Below are 17,558 nucleotides of genomic sequence, written 5' to 3'. Positions count from 1 at the left end.
CTCAAACTCTAACAACAGAGAGAAAGAGCAAAAGTAGGCCCTCATGCTGGAGAGAAACCAGCTGGAGGGATGCCTGACCGGAAGAAAACGAAGAGGACACCCACAGAAGACAAGTCACCCAGAGGAAGGCGACTGCAGAAACCCAAGCAGATGGTCCTCGCAGAATGGGGAGGAAGGGCGGGTCGTAAAGGAATCTGTGGCTAGAATCGTCTCTACCAGATACATCGTTACCGAAGGTAAGTAACTAGTACATCTGATAGAGACTACTAGCCGCAGATTCCTTAACGTAGAATAGATACCCTAGCCATACCCAGAAGGGAGGAGGGCCTGCGAGAGAGCCTCCCCACCAGGAGAGACACAGGGCCCCAGCAGGGGACATGTCACAGGGACAAGAAGGGAAAGTCAGGAAATCCTAAGCGCAACCAAGGGAGAACTGCCCAACACCCCGCAGGGGCAGACAGCGCCCGAAAAGCCTCAATGAACACAAAGACCACCTTAACCCCTAGGGAGAAGAGGTAGAACCGGAGGCAGGGCCCACCTGAAGAAACCCATACACAGTGACAGAAAGAGCTGTACACACCCCAGCAGCAAGCAGCGGACAAGGCAGGGACAGTTGCACCGTCAAAAGTATAGACGGAAGAAGCAAGGCACAAGAGAATGCATCAAAGGCCACAACGGTGTAGTAGAACAAACAGGCCTGCACTGGCATGCACAGCCAGCAGCAGACAACACCACGGCACGGTGCACCCAGGACAAGCTAGGAGCCAGCCAAAGGCAGAGGCCAGGAAGGGCCAGGACACACCCCAAGGGAGGGGCCGGCACATACTGACCCATGAACGAAGTGGAACCAGGCATATTGAAAGATAGACGGGGGATGGACCAAGCCGTCCACCAGAACACAAAAACTAGGGAAACCAGTCAACCCTCCCCCCCCGGAATACCAGACACAGGACCAAGGCGGACAGAAGTGCAAAAACGCTACAACGCAATGCCGCAGACAGCAGGCCAGACTAGGCCAGCGCCAAAGCGAACCAGGAGAAGGACGGACCGGGGCGCAACGCAAGTCACTCCAAAACCATCAGCAAGAAGATCGCATCTGCGACATACCGTGACGCCACGGAGAGTAGAAACCCGAAGGACGACCACACCTCCCCAGCACATGATAGAGCTGTATAATAGCTACCAATACCCCACATAGGGCATGTTATGTCCACCCTCTTAGGAAAAAGTTTCCGCAGCAGAGGACAAACAGAAAGACCTGCGGAGAAAACTACAGACGGCTTGCCAATCAGCCAATAAGAATACACAGAAGGCCTAATCTCAGGGCCCACACGGCTTACCAACAGCCAAAAGAACAAGTTACTTACCTTCGGTAACGATGTATCTGTAAGAAACATTAGTTAGTTAGATTCCTCACCTTAGAATATCCCCAGGCGTCAGACTAGATCCGGAAGATTTTTCGTCAGCAATACCCCTTGCGTGTCACTAGGCGTCATCTGCAGCTCCGCGTCCGTCGTCGGCGTCGTGTGCCGGAATGACGTCGTCGGAGTACTTAGACGCCGCCCTCGCGCGCTGACGTCAGTTCTTGTACATAGCTTTCCGCGCCAGGAACGTAGAGCCATGCAAAGACCGACACTGGTGCCAAAAAAGAAAATCTAGGGGCCTGAAAAGGATAACCGTAACCCTAGATGTCAGTTCGCAGAACGGGGAGGATGGGTGGGTCGGTGAGGAATCTAACTAACTAATGTTTCTTACAGATACATCGTTACCGAAGGTAAGTAACTTGTTCATCTGAAAGAAACACGTTAGTTAGATTCCTCACCTTAGAATAGATACCCAAGCAATACCATCCCCGGTGGTGGGTCTGCGAACCAAGATCACACCAGAAAGTCCTGGAGGACAGAACGGCCAAAGAAGCCATCCCTCCGGACTTGGCTGTCAAGGCAATAATGCCTGGCAAACGTGTGTAGCGAAGCCCACGTCGCCGCCTGACAGATGTCCTGCAAAGGGACTCCCCGTCCCAAAGCAGTAGTAGCCGCCGTGGCCCGAGTAGAATGGGCTCGCAGCCCAACAGGAGGGTCCTTTTTTGCCAAGGAGTAACAAATTTTGATGCACAAAACGACCCACCGAGAGATGGTCCGTTTGTGCACAGCTTTCCCCTTCTTAGCACCCACGTATCCAACGAAAAGTTGGTCGTCCACCCGGAACTGCTTTGTGCGGTCCAGATAAAAGGAGAGCGCACGTTTTGGGTCCAGACGGTGGAGCCTCTCTTCCTCTTTGGAAGGATGCGGAGGCGGAAAGAAGGTGGGCAAGGTGACAGACTGCCCAAGATGAAAGGGGGTCACCACTTTCGGAAGAAAGGAGGGACGAGGCCGAAGGACAACCTTGTCCGGATGAACAGAGAGAAAAGGAGGCTTTGATGATAAAGCCTGGAGCTCACTTACCTGTCTAGCCGAGGTGATGGCTACCAGAAAAGCAGTCTTAAGCGTCAGCAGACGAAGAGGACAATTATGAAGAGGCTCAAAGGGAGCGCACATTAGAAATGTGAGAACAAGATTCAAGTCCCACTGAGGCATTACAAAAGGGACAGGAGGGAACGTGTGAGTAATGCCTTTTAGAAAGCGTGTAACTACAGGGGACTTGAAAAGAGAAGGCTGATCAGGAAGCCGCAAGAAGGCAGAGATGGCAGCAAGATAACCTTTCAAGGTGCCCAGGGCAGAGCCCTGCCGGGCCAAAGAAAGAAGAAAGAGGAGAACCTCAGAAAGAGGAGCACAAAGGGGATCCACAGCCTTTGCTGTGCACCATGCCACAAATTTGTTCCACCGGCAGGCGTATACCGTCTTTGTGGAGGGACGCCTGGCTGCCAGAATGATATCACAGACTTCAGGAGGCAAGTCAAATGGCATCAACTGCCGCCGCTCAATCTCCACGCATGGAGGTGGAGGCTGGACAGGTTCGGGTGTAGGACCGTCCCCTGCTGCTGCGACAGAAGATCCTCCCGAAGGGGCAGACGTATCGGAGGATCGGTCAACATACTGAGTAGCTCGGGATACCAGTACCTTCGTGCCCAATCCGGAGCCACCAAGATGACTCGCGCCCGGTCGTGCCTGATCTTCTTCAGCACTCTGGGCAGAAGTGGTATAGGCGGAAAGGCGTACAACAGACCGCAACTCCACTCGTGACGAAAAGCGTTGCCGAGCGAGTGCCGCCTTGGAAATTCCAACGCGCAGAACTGCTGACATTGCGCGTTCTCTTCGGTGGCGAATAGATCTAACCAAGGCTCTCCCCACTGCTGAAAGAGACCTTGCGCCACTTCGGAGTTCAGACGCCATTCGTGATCCATCATGCACCGGCGGCTGAGTTAGTCTGCTCTGGCGTTCAGAGAGCCTGCCAGATGTTGAACCACCAGGGTGACGCCCTGGTGTTCCAGCCATGTCCAGAGGCGCAGAGCCTCCCGACAAAGGGTCCACGACCCCACCCCGCCCTGTTTGTTGCAATACCACATGGCGGTGGTGTTGTCCGTGAACACCTGCACGACACTTCCCCGGACAGAGGGAAGGAACACTTTCAGTGCAAGCCGGATGGCTCTCAACTCCAACAGGTTGATGTGGAGACGAGACTCCGCCGGAGACCAGAGGCCTCTGATCTCCGCCTCTCCCATAAGGCCACCCCATCCCAGGAGGGACGCATCCGTCACTACGACATGCTCCGGTTGGGGAAGGGAGAGGCTCTTGCCCTTGACCCAATCGCGGTCCGTGAGCCACCACTGCAACTGCTGTGCAGTGCCCTCCGAGATCAAGACATGGTCTGACAGGTTGCCGTGATGCTGGGCCCACTGAAACTTCAGATCCCACTGCAGAGCCCGCATGCGCCGCCTGGCGTGATGCACTAGTAGGATGCAGGAGGCCATCAGCCCCAGAAGCCGCAACACTAGCCTGACCGAAACCCAGGATAGAGGCCGAAAGATGGTAATCACGGCCTGAATATCCCGGACCCGCTGTTCCGGTGGATAGACCCGGAACTGCGCCGAATCGAGAACCGCTCCGATGAAGAGGAGCTTCTGAGAGGGACTCAGGTGTGACTTCGGCACGTTGATGGAAAACCCCAGCAAATGCAGGAGATCCGCCGTAGTCTGGAGGTGGGAGACGACTGCCTGGGGCGAGCCCGCCTTCAACAACCAGTCGTCGAGATAGGGGAAGACTGGAACCCCTGATCTGCGCAGATGAGCTGCGACCACCACCATCACTTTCGTGAACACCCGAGGGGCACTGGTGAGGCCGAAGGGGAGCACGGTAAACTGAAAGTGCTCTTGACCCACCGTGAACCGCAGGTAACGCCGGTGGGCCGGCAGGACGGGGATGTGGAAATATGCGTCCTGCAAGTCCAACGCCACCATCCAGTCTCCAGGGTCTAGGGCAGCTAGAACCTGAGCCAAAGTTAACATCTTGAACCTCTCCTTCCGGAGGAAGGCATTGACGTTCCGGAGGTCCAAGATAGGGCGTAGGCCCCCTTTGCCCTTCTTGGGAACCAAAAGTAGTGGGAATAACAACCACGACCTACTGCTGGGCTCGGAACACGCTCGACGGCCCCCTTGGCCAAGAGGGCCGAAACTTCCTCGTGGAGAAGATTCAAATGATCCCCCGAGATACGGTGGTGCTGCGGTGGCATGGCTGGAGGGGTCGTCTCGAAGGGGAGGGAGTAGCCCCTTCGGACGATTTGCAGCACCCACCTGTCCGATGTGATGGACCGCCAGTGGAGCAGGTGATGGCGAACTCTGCCGCCCACTGGCGTGGAATGGGCCTGAAAGCTCGGACTAGGAAGGCTTTGAGGCGGATGCTGCCGGGGTGGATGTGGGCTGACAGCGTCGTCCTCCAGAACCGCCTCGGCGGAAACCACGTCCGCGACCGCGCGCAGGTTGGTTCTGCGGCTGGTGGCTAGGCGCACGTGAGGAGGCACCCCTTCCTTGGCCACGAAAGGGGCGAAAGGTGGAAGTTTGCGACCCAAGGACTTGGCCGTAGCCCGGGAGTCCTTAAAGCGATTCAGCGCACTGTCCGCTTTCTCGCCGAAAAGGCGAGTGCCATCAAAGGGCATGTCCATGAGGGTGCTCTGGACATCGCCCGAAAATGACGTGGAACGCAGCCAGGCGTGACGTCTAAGCGCCACTGAGGTAGAAATTGCCCTACCCAGCGAGTCCGTAGTGTCAAGCCCACATCGGATAGCATGTCGCGCTGCATACCTCCCATCGGCCAGAGCCTGGGTAAGACGTGTCTGGACCTCCTCCGGACACAGGGGCAGTACGTCCTCCACCGTATCCCACAGAGAGTGGGAATAACGGTCCAAGAGACAGGCGGTGTTCAAAGACCGCAGACCCAAACTAAGGGAGGAGAACAGCTTTTTGCCAAACTGTTCCAGTCTCTTGGAATCCCGGTCCGGCGGAGCGGTCGGGAAGGAGGATTGGGAGGTAGAGGCCTGGATAACCAGGCTCTCGGGGGTAGGGTGTTGGGACAGAAAACTGGGGTCGCCCGGAGCAGGGCGGTGGCGCCTGGCGACGTTCCTGTCCACAGGAGGAACTGTGGAGGGCTTGGACCAGGTGCCCTGCAGAACGTCAGTGAGGGCCTCATTGAATGGCAGCAGAGGCTCAGTGGAGCTTGCTGCAGACTGAAGCACCTCAGTGAGGACGTTAGTCCTCGCAGCCACGGCAGGTAGCTCGAGCCCAAGGGCTGCGGCCGCCTTGCGCAGCACCACAGAGAAAGCAGCACCCTCCTCCGAAGCCACAGTCGGAGGAGAGATGAATCCAGTGTCTGGAGAAGTATCCAGACCACTGGCCTCCCCCAGTTCATCTGCCCAGTCCTGTGACAGTTGAGCCTGAGCGGCCATAGGATCCTCGGATCCCTCCCATTCGCCCCCATTCCTGGTATGCAGGAGGAAGGATCGGAGCCGGGCGATAGACAAAATGTGTCTCCAGCGGCGCCAAACGCGGCGTCCATCGACGCCGTAACGGCGCCTGGCCCGGAGCGGGGCTGAACTGGCGTCGGAGGTGGTACCAGTGTCGACGCCGGCAGAGGAGGCGTGACGAGGTCGACCGGCGTCGGCGGGGACTCGGGAACGGGTCCCTCGGGCGCTTGCGGCGTCGAGGCCAGAGCCGTCGACGGCGCCGGGGCCGGAGCCGCCGGCAGGCAAGGTTGCCCAGTCGGGTCCGGGGGGCCCGAAGGCGCGCCAGCGGGCGTCGACGGCGGAGCCAGGTTCCTCATGGCCGAGAGGAAGGCACTGACTTCCGCCGGCGTCGCGTCAGTCCCAGGGACCGGCGGGTATGGGGACTTGCGCGGCGCCTGCGGCTCCGCTGGAGCCGTGGGGGTGGAACCACCCTGACCCTCGGCCGATTCGCGCGACCGGCGAGGGGAGTACGAAGAGCGGTGTCGTCTCTTGGACTTCTTGGAGTGCTTCGACTTACCCGAAGACTTGGAGCCAGACGATCGATGATGACGTCGGCTGCGGCTCCGCGACCGATCCTTGGACCTCCTCCTGGACCGGGATCGAGAGGGGCGCGGAGCCGAGTGGTGAAGCTCGAGAAGCTTACGGGACCGCTCCCGTCTAGCCTTCGAGGTCAGGGCCTTGCAGTCCGAACACGACGTCGCGTCGTGGTCGAGGCCCAAGCAGTAAAGGCACCGGCGGTGATGGTCCGTAACCGACATCAAGCGGCTACAGTCAGCACAGGCTTTAAAACCAGGCATCCTACCGGCACCGGAGTCGAGACAAGATCAAAAAGGATCGAAAAAAGTTAGTCAAAAAGTGACTAAAGGGGTAGCTCTCCCGGATCTGCGCTTACTGGCGCGGAAAAAAGAAGAACTAACGTCAGCGCGCGAGGGCGGCGTCTAAGTACTCCGACGACGTCATTCCGGCGCACGACGCCGACGACTGACGCGGAGCCGCAGACGACGCCTAGCGACGCGCAAGGGGTATTGCTGACGAAAAATCTTCCGGATCCAGTCTGACGCCTGGGGATATTCTAAGGTGAGGAATCTAACTAACGTGTTTCTTTCAGATCCACAAGTCAAAAAAGGGCCGGACCACCAGCCAACAGCACCAACGTCCGAACAGAAGGACCTGAAGGCACATCAACTACACAGAACACACAACCAGGGCTACTCGCTACAAGGCCCCAAGAAAACAACAGAAGAACACCTCCCAAAACACAGACCGACTACAGGTCACTGAGGGGGAGGAGGAGGATGAAGCCCCGCAAGAAACCACTGAATGGCAGAATCCGCAGGGGCGTGGAACAAAAGAGTACCATCAAAGGGAAGGCCCACCAGCGGTTCCCTACCGTTCTCCAGGAACACACTATCCCGTAGCCAGGCATGTCGACAAAGGGCCACCGAAGAAGCCATGGTAAGCCCAAGCACCTCCGAAATGTCCAGAGCCGAGTGAAGAATAAATGCCGCCAGCTCCCGGTCATCCAACACATGGTGCCTCAGATCAACACAGGCACCCTCCTGAGAAGCGGTAGACATAAGGGACTCCGCCGAATCCCACAAGCAAGAAGTGGCCCTAGCCAATACACAAAGAGCGTTAAGGGCCCGCAAAGTCGCACTGGTGGAGGCGAAGATATTGTGCCCCCAGGAATCTAACCAGCGGTCCTCCTGTGACGGGGGAGACAACACCGATGGCAGGGAGGAAAAGGCAGTCTGTAGAAGAGGGCCCCTGGTAGAAGGGTGGAGGGAAAGACAGACAGGATCCTGCGGCGCAGAAGTTGCTGGGGCACCGGGTCCCGCGTGGCGGGCTGCCACCAAGAGAGAAGTGTGGAGTGAAGCCTCGAAGGGAAGAAGCAGCTCCTGACCACCAGCACCCTGATAGAGGACGTCCATAAGATGATCCGTGGGGGAAATGGGCAGCTGGATCGCCCATGCGCAAGATTCCTGCATTGCGCAAGATTCCCACAGCCGTCGAAACAGCCCGAGCGAAGGCAGCACTCGCCTCCGTAGGGCCCCACGGCGGGGAAAGCAGTTCCTCTGTGGGCGACGCCTGCAAGCTAAGGCGGCCGTCCCACAGGCCAACCGGAGGAAGGAAAGGCCAAGCCCGGAAAGGGGGACCAAGGAAGGGGAACATGAGGTCCCTCCGGCAAAGACTGCGGGCGCAGCGATAGCGAAGAGCCGTCCTTAGAAGACGCCAGGGAAAAAGCCACAACGCGGCGACCCGTCTCCGGAGAAGATGAAACCAACAACCGCCGAACCTCAGGGGAAGAGGGGGCATCCGAAGACGAATAAACGACCCGACGCCGGCCCGGCGCCGTAGAGTCCGCGACCGGCGTCAGGTCAACATCGACCGGCGCCGAAGGGGATGCCGGAATGACCTCCGCCACATCGCGCGGCGCAGGAGACCGAGGCTGGGTCGGGGTGGCTAAAGAACGGCGCCGAAAAGGCGTTGACCCTAGCTCCGACGTGGCAGCCGCCGGCATGGAGGGACGAGGGGGGCCCGGGGACACGCCCGACCCCTAGCTGCCCCCTGCGGCGCCACCACGGCCAGCAGCCGCCTGAGCGGCGTCACCTCGGACAAGGCCGCCGCCTGCCCAGAGGACCGAGGGGGACTCAAGGACACGCCCCGAGCCCCGGCAACCTCCCGCGACACCACAGGGACCCCCACGGGGGTTATGCAGTGAGGCAGAGGCGCCGTGGTCTGAAGGAGGGAACCCAGAAGGGCCGCACCCCGACGGCACCACCTCTTCAGAGCCTAGAGCCGAACCTGTAGGCGCCGGAGCTGCTGGCAACACCGCGGAAGTCCCCGCACGCGGCAAGTGATCCGCAGACATCTCAGGAAGAGAAGGAGAAGAGGTAAGAGCCAAGGAGGCCTGCAAGGCCGCTGCATAGGCCTCGATCTGGGCTCTGGTCGCCCCAGTGCCGGGGAACGGCGAATAGGGTGGCGACGCGCAGGCCGCAAAACTCGCGGAGAGCCCACACCCCCAACAGGCTGGGAACCGGGCCTCTGGGACAAACTGCGACGCTTACCAACAGGTGAGCGACGCCTTTGCGGTCTGGGAGAGGGACGATGTCGAAGACTGAAGGGGCGGGTCTTGAAGCCTTCCGGGGGGGACGGGCGTGGCGACGACCGGGACATGCGCGCCGAAAGGAGTTTCATCTGGCGCTCCCGCCGGGACTTCGGCTTCATTTGCTGGCACGCCTCGCAGCCCGTGGAGTCGTGGTGCTCCCCCAAACACCACATGCAGATGGGGTGAGGAACCGTCGCCATCTGGCGCGCGCAAGACGAGTACGTCTTAAAGCCCGAAGGCATTCGCACACTGTTCTCAAAAAAACGCCTAAAAGCGGAAAAAGAAGGCCTGCAACAGGCCAGGGACACGATCTGGATCTGCGCTGCACGCGGAAAAGAAGAAAACTCACGTATGCGCTCCGGGGTGGGTCTTATGTGACATCGCTGACGTCACGCCCACGGAGGACGTCAGGGCGGAGCCGCGTGGTACTGCCCCCCGGCACGCAGTGACGCTGGGAAAGAAAGTTTTCCGGGTCCAGTCTCACGCCTGGGGATAATTCTACGTTAAGGAATCTGCGGCTAGTAGTCGCTATCAGATAATATATGTAGGTCTCCCCTAAGGAAGGCCTGTAGAGGTAGTTTGTCCAGTGGCCTCGTGCAGCTAATGACCACCAGGCAGCCCTCTGCCCTCCTGGGAAACAGAGTGAACGACTCCCATGCTCAGAAACAATAGAGGCCTGCTACAGAGGAAGGTGTTACCTCCCCCTCGCAGGAAGCCACACAGAATGCTGGCCCAAAAGGGAGGGAAGCTGCCTTTGGTGGGCAAATAGCGACCACACTCATATAGGGCTGCACCTTTGTTGAGGTGGACATGCCGGTGGCAGCACAGAGAGGGGAAACCAGTGGGTAAACTGGTTTTCCTTGGGCGTATAGCATACAGGTAGCCAGATCTCTAGGGTGTGCTAACAAGCTCCTAACATTCAAGGAAGGATTCAGACAACTTGAGGGTGGGTAGAATCGTGCAAACTAGGATTGCTAGATGCCACACATAGCCAGAAGTCGTCACAGCGCAGGAAGGATCCTGGTAGCCTACTGAACACCCCTGGCCAAAGCAAAGGTGGAAGACTTAGCTCTAGTTGAATGAGCTCTAATACCCTCAGGAGGAACCTTACCAGCCAGGGCGTAGCAGATCTTGATGGTTAGGATGATCCATCTGGACAGAGTGCGCTTGTGCACAGCTTTGCCTTTAGAGTGTCCAATATAGCCCACGAAGAGCTGATCATTCAACCGAAAATCCTTTGTTCTATCCAAATAAAAGCTCACAGCTCTTTTAGGGTACAATCAGTGAAGTCTCTCCTCCTCCTTGGAAGGGTGAGGGGGAGGATAAAACACAGGGAGAGTAATGGACTGCCCCAGATGAAATGGAGTAACTACTTTAGGTAGGAAAGCAGCCCTGGTCCTGAGGACCATCCTTTCAGCATGTAAGGATAAAAACAGGGGTTTTGAACTAAGAGCTTGAAGCTCACTCACCCTCCTTGCCGAGGTTATGGCTACAAGAAAGACCGTTTTAAAGGACAACAGCCTCAAAGGACAGCTATGAAGGGGCTCAGAAGGGGACCCCATCAAAAACTTTAAAACAAGATTAAGGTCCCACTGTGGCATTACAAAGGGAGTAGGTAGAAACCTGCTAGTAAGACCTTTGATAAATCTTAAAACAATAGGAGATTTAAACAACGACGGCTGATCCGGAAGAGACAGAAAAGCCGACAAGGGTGACAAATAGCCCTCAACCGTGGCCACAGTACAACCTTGCTGAGACAGGGAAAGAGCAAACTGAAGCACATTAGAAAGATGGGCTTTTAAAGGGTCAATGGATCTCTCTCCACACCATTTTACAAACTTAGACCACCTGTAGGAGTAGATAGACTTGGTGGATTGTCGCCTGGCCGATAAAATAACATCCACCACATCAGGCGGGAGAGAGAAAGAACTCAGGTTGCCCCGTTCAATCTCCAGGCATGAAGGTGCAGGCTCTGGAGGTGGGGGTGTAGAACCTGCCCCTCCGACTGCGAGAGGAGGTCTGCCCTGAGAGGGAGACGGAGCGGAGGGTGCGATGAAAGGTGAAGTAGATCTGTGTACCACACCCTTCTTGGCCAATCCGGGGCGATCAATATAACTTGGACCCGGTCTTGGCAAATCTTCCTCATAACCCGAGGAATCAAGGGTATGGGAGGAAATGTGTAAAGGAGTTGTGAGCCCCAACGCAACCGAAACGCGTCCCCCAACGCCCCCTGCATAGGAAACTGGAGACTGCAGAATGACGGGCAATGCGCATTCTCGAAAGTGGCAAACAGGTCCATCCGAGGAGTCCCGAACATCCGGAAGACATGCTGAACTACCTCTGGATGAAGCCTCCACTCGTGGTCGGCGGAAAACTGTCGACTGAGACTGTCCGCACGTACGTTCAGCACCCCGGCCAGATGATTCACCATCAAGCAAATTCGATGGTCCTGAGCCCAGGACCAGAGTCGCAACGCCTCTCTGCAGAGACGGTACGATCCTACTCCTCCCTGCTTGCTGACCTACCACATCGCGGTAGTGTTGTCTGTCAGGACTTGAACCAACTGACTGCGAAGGGAAGGGAGGAAGGCCTTGAGCGCCAAACGTATCGCCCGCAATTCTAGAAGATTGATATGAGAGAATCTTTTCTCTGGAGACCAAAGACCCTTGACCTCCAGATCCCCCAGATGAGCACCCCAACCCTGGGTTGAGGCATCCGTTATCACTGTGGCCACCGTTGGAGGAAGATGAAACGGCTTTCCTTGAGACAGGTTGCCCTCCACACTCCACCAAGACAGATCCGCTGCAGCTCCTCTGGAGATCCTGACTGACTCCCTGAGAGCTCCGTTGTGCTGATACCACTGCCTGCGGAGACACCACTAGAGTGCCCTCATGTGCCAGCGTGCATGGTTGACCAACAGAATGCAGGAGGTGAACAGGCCGAGCAGGCGAAGAACCTTCAGAAATGGAACAACCGCTCCATTGTGGAATAAAGGGATCATCTCCTGAATGTCGAGAATTCTTTGTGGAGGAGGAAATGCTCGACACACAGTAGTGTCCAGTACCGCCCCTATGAACAGGTTGCGCTGAGAGGGCACCTGGTGAGATTTGGGCACATTGATCGAAAAACCCAAGTTGAATAACAGCTGAGATGTTACCTGCAGATGATGTTGCACCATCCCTGGGGACTCTGCTTTCAGAAGCCAGTCGTCCAGGTAGGGGAAAACCGGAATCCCCGACCTCCTGAGATGGGCAGCCTCCACCGCCATCCCCGTGGTGAAGACTCAAGGTGCAGTAGTAAGACCAAATGGGAGAACCGCAAACTGGTAGTGTTGTGACCCAACCGTAAAACTGAGATACTTCCTGTGCGACTTGGATTGGGATGTGGAAATACGCATCTTGCAAGTCGATGGACACCATCCAGTCTTCTTGCTGCAACGCTTGAAGAACCTGTGCAAGAGTTAGCATCTTGAATTTCTCCTGTTTCAGGTAAAAATTCAAGACTCTGAGGTCCAGGATTGGATGCAATCTGCCGTCCTTTTTGGGAAACAGGAAATACCGGGAGTAGCATCCCTGACCCCTTACCTGCTCTGGAACCACCTCTATCGCACCTTTTTGTAGCAATGCAAGAACCTCCTTCTGCAGAAGAAGCAGATGGTCCTCTGAGCAAAAACCTTGGTAAGGGGGAGGAAATTCCTGAAAGGGAAGGGCGTACCCATTCTCCACAAGGTTTAAAACCCAAAAGGTCCATCGTGACGGATTTCCAACCGCGCAGAAAGTGGAACACCCGACCCCCAACAGGCCTCACATGATCCAGGATGGGGGATCTAGGGCTGCTTCCCTGTAGCTTCATTGGGAGCAGAGGAGGCTGAAGAGGAGGAGGGATTGCGACCAGAACCACGCCGACCCCTTTGTCTTCCTCTAAGGGATCTGTAGAGAGGATTTTGCTGCTGCTGATGTTGCTGAGTTTGACGGAAGGAACAAAAGGATGACCTCCCAAATCCTCTATAATTCCTGAAACCAAACCCTTTTGACTGCGTCTGCCAACCTAAAGATTTCACAGTAGCTCTGCTATCCTTAAATCTTTGCAGGGCGGAATCCGCTTTTTCCCCAAAAAGCTTTTCCCCATCAGGGGGTAAGTCGACCAAAGTGGCCTGAACATCAGTAGAGAAGCCGGAAGAACAAAGCCAAGCTTGCCTTCTAGTGGCTATAGAAGATCCCATAATCCTGGCCATGGAATCAGCCGTATCTAGGCCCGACTGAATAACTTGCCTAGCGGCAGCTTGAGTGTCTCCAACAACCTCCAGAAAAGAGCCCTTCTCCTCATCAGGCAATTTGGGAGCTAACTGCTTCACAGAGTCCATCAAAGCATGAACGTAGCGGCCCAATAAGCAAGTGGCATTCGTTGATTTAAGCGCCATACTTCCAGAAGAGAAGACCTTTTTAGCTGACTGCTCGATCTTCTTAGAGTCCCTGTCAGCTGGAGCCTGTGGAAAAGCACCTGAAGATTGGTTCGAACAGGATGCATGCACTACAAGACTCTCTGGAGAAGGGTGCTAGGAAAGGAAGCTCGGATCCCCCGGAGCCACTCTATATCTCCTCGCCACAGTTCTGGAAACCGTAGGTGAAGAAAGTGGCTTGCGCCAAACGTTCATAACAGGCTCTAAGATAGCCTCATTAAAGGGCAACAAAGGCTCAACAATGGAAGAAGGTGAGTGAAGGACTTCAGTCAAAAGGTTTGGCTTGTTTTCCGCAGAAGGCAACTGTAAGTCCAAGAACTCCGCAGCCTTCCTGATGACCAAATGGTAAGGAGCCAACTCTTGAGGAGGAGAAGACCTGGAAGAAGAATGCTCCCATTCAGGAGTAGTGTCCAATCCACTTGCCTCCTGAATGCCCTCAAATTCGTCAGTGGAGTCACCCACTTCACCTTCCTCCACTTCCTCTGCCCGATATTGCTCTTCCTCTATAATCCTCTGAGCCTCTCTTCGAGAGCGGATCCGAGGACACGGCGTCGGCGGCACCGTACGCAGAGCCGCAGAGCACCGAACATGGAGTCAGCGGCGCCGGAGGAGTCGGCGGCGTCAAACGCGGTGCAGCTGGAGTCGGCGCCGGCGTTGAGGGAGGCTCCGATGAAGGCAAGCGATCCAGTCAAGGCCGGGAGGAAGGCTCTCCAGACGGCACCGGGAACTGCCATGATGGAGCCATCGGCAAGAAGGGCATAAAAGGTGCCTGAGCATAGTGTTGCGGCACGCTTACACTGAACGCCATTGGACCCACGGGACCTGAAGGTGCACCGGATGGGAAGGCTGCTCTTTGGAAAACACCATACATTGAATTAAGGAAATGCGTCTGATCAGCTCCCGGAGTCGGGAAAAGCGGGTATGGGTTTGAACCTGAATTCGGCCGAGGAGTAGCTGGAGCCGGAGCCGAAGTATCCTATACTGGAACCGCAGGTTCACCTTCTGGCACTGGCGAAAGATCAACAACCTGCTCCGGCTCGGCATCGGAAGCCGGAGAATCCACCGGCGCCGGAGACTGCGCCGGAGTTAACTTGGGCGTAGGTGACTTCTCCGGAGTAACATGAGAAGGGGAAAGCGAAGGAGAGACAAAGTCCTTCCTTCGACGTCGAGGCGACGGCGACCTCGAAGCCTTACTCTTCGACGATCGGCACCAAGAGCCATGCTTCCTCTTCATGTGTCTTCTCGACTTCGAGGAGTGCGAAGTCGACGACTCCGGCATTGACTTGTCTCTTTTCCTACCTCTGCCGTTCTTCTTCGCCTTAGCCATGAAAAGCTTTGCTTCTCTCTCTTTCAGTGCCTTAGGATTCATTTTCCTACAGCAGGAACAGTCCTCCACGTCGTGGTCCGACGAAAGACACCATAAACAGTCTTCATGGGGGTCAGTGATGAACATGTGACCCCCCACATTCCCTACACGGCTTGAATCCTGACTTCCTCGACGAAGGCATGATTAATCCAGAAACAGTAACTCACAAGGAGACTACAAAGTAACAGGAGAGTGCTGGCAAACTGTTACGCGTCGACAGCCTGGAAAAAAGGGAACTCACGTCATCACGCCGACGTGGCGCTCTTATGGCTACTGTGACGTCATACGGAGTCGCGAGCGGAGCCGAGGTATTAGGACGTCCACGTTGGCATGGAGAGCTGGGTAAAAAATTCCGTGGAATGCTGGCGCAGGGGATATTCACAAGGTGAGGAATCCACTGGCAGATGTATCCATCAGAAATACATGTACTCACTACTCTGTTGGGCCAAAGCTCAGGCATGAGGACTTGTTCTATACCCAAAAGTTACACACTAAAAACCTGGAGATTCAAGCCTGAGATAACATCACAATGTGAGGGTCTGGAAATACTACTGGACTATATAAACCAAATTTCTATCAAAAATGGCAACAAAGACACAGCACTGGTTACACTGTGAGAGGCACCCAAGAGATAGGTTAGGGTAACATCACTATATGTTAGAGAATATGTTTACAACTGGAGAGGGACCTTGAATGTTTAAAGAACAAGTTACTTACATTTGGTAGCACCTGTTCTGGTAGACACTATCAAACTGCAGATTTCTAACCTTATAATTCTCCCCAAGTGTCAGATATGATCCAGAATATCTTGAGCTGTACCTCTGCGCTCCGGTAGATGGCACTGACTGCTCCAAGTCAACGTCATCCTCACTGAATGTGACGTGACCACTACCTATTTAGGCACCACTGCAGCGAGAGGACGTCACTTTCTTTCGTGACCCATTCTACACCCACAGCCGTATCAGAATGATTGTGACCAGTGCACTGAAGCTAAGAAAGGACTTCTATAGGAAGGGGAACAGTTCACAGTGCGCGGAGGGTCCATACAGAATCTGTGGTTAGATAGTCTCTACAAGAAAAGGCGTTATCAGAGTTGAGTAACTTGTTCTTCTGGAACAGACTTCTAACCACAGATTCCTATTCTTATACCAGATGTCACAGAAATTACCTCCTTGAAGAAGGGGCTGTGAACTACCTTAAACCAGAAAGTCAAGCATAACCAAGCGGGTGAAGTGCCTCTCTCAACGGCTCGGACTGTCCAAGGAGTGGTGTTTCATGAAGGTATGCAGCAAAGTCCACGCGGTTGCCTGACCTAGGTCGAGGACAGGTACAGCGGTGGTCGCATCCTTGACTCTAGCGGAGTGAGCCATCAAATCTTCTAGAGGCTGCTTCTTTGTCAATGTCAAGCCATTGCCACCCTGACCCCCCCGATCAGCACCCCGGGGGTAGAGGGGGCGCCGAAACCCACTAGAACCCAGGGATTTTATTTATCATTTGTATTATGGCTAATAACCCCTTGGGAAAAGATCGCTCCCCTTGGGGGCTATTTAAAAAAACAATGTGCCCCCCAGAGGCCAAATATCCAATTTTTAGACAAATCTGCCATCAAGTTGGGAGGGATCCCACTAGATACCAGGGATTAATTGTTGTGTATGTCAGGGAGTAGCCCTTTGGGCAAGGGTAACTCCTCATGTTTTTTCCCCCTGGGGGAAGATCGGTCATATTTTTAGGCCCATCTGCCCCCATGGGGAGCAGAAAGCTACTAAATTTTATTGTATTTGTATGCTGGGGAGTGGCCCCTTTGGCAAGGGTCGCTCCCTTTTTGGGGAATAAGGTTTTGGCCATTTCTGCCCCCCTTGGGGGTAGATCAGCCTTATAGTTTTGGCCCATCTGCCCCCCACGGGATCAGGAGCACCTAGACCACCGGAATATTTTGTATGTGGCACATAATGTTTTGGGGACCGGCCCCTAGTGCAGGAGTCTCTCCTCTTTTGAGAGTTAATATTTAGGCCATATCTGCCCCCCTTGGTGGACTTATATTTTAGGCTCATCTGCCCCCAAGGGTGGTGGGGGAGGGGGGCAGAAGCCACTAGCCCACAAGGGATTTCATTGTAGATGGCTCAAAATGTTTTGGGGAGCGTCCCCTTGGCCAAGCGTCACTCCTTTTTGGCTGGTGAATATTTTGGCAGTTTCTGCCCCTTTTTGGGGAAGATTGGTCATATATTTTTAGGCCCATCTGCCCCCAGAGCAGTGGGGGGCAGGAGTCACAAGACACCAGGGAAAGCGCAATGTAGTTCGGCTGATGGTCTGCGTGTTCTAGTGTTTGGCTGGCTGTGTGTGGACTGGCACTTGGCTGGCGGTGTGTGTGGCTGGAATTAGATTATTATTTTTTTTTAAATTTTAATTGCAAAGCTTTATTTGAAACAATACGACACAATACAATGAAGTTAAATGACTGACAACATAATAAACAAAATCCCAAAAATCAAAGCAATAAAAACAATATCCAAAATCACACATACATAAAATCTACCTGCAAATGATAACAATCAAATGAAAAATAGATTTAACCAATCAAAAGGGTGGGGAAAAAAATAGGGGGGGAAGGGGGAGAGGTTCGTAGTAAACTATGCCCATACAATTATCAGCAAACGGGTGAACAAATATTTCTGTACTAACCAGGAATAAGG

The 17,558-nt window shown here is 55.0% G+C and overlaps 1 protein-coding gene across 2 annotated transcripts in view; it reads right to left on the bottom strand.

The window, feature by feature from the left end:
* The window catches only part of ROCK1 (Rho associated coiled-coil containing protein kinase 1), a 1,783,501-nt gene that overhangs the window by 381,079 nt on the left and 1,384,864 nt on the right, over positions 1-17,558 (bottom strand). The gene's annotated exons all lie outside the window — the stretch shown is intronic.

The sequence above is a fragment of the Triturus cristatus genome, chromosome 5_1 (genome assembly GCF_964204655.1).
Source record: "Triturus cristatus chromosome 5_1, aTriCri1.1, whole genome shotgun sequence".
NCBI lineage: Eukaryota > Metazoa > Chordata > Amphibia > Caudata > Salamandridae > Triturus > Triturus cristatus.
Note: the sequence above shows the minus strand (reverse complement) of the source record. Positions and strands in the feature narration are given on the sequence as shown.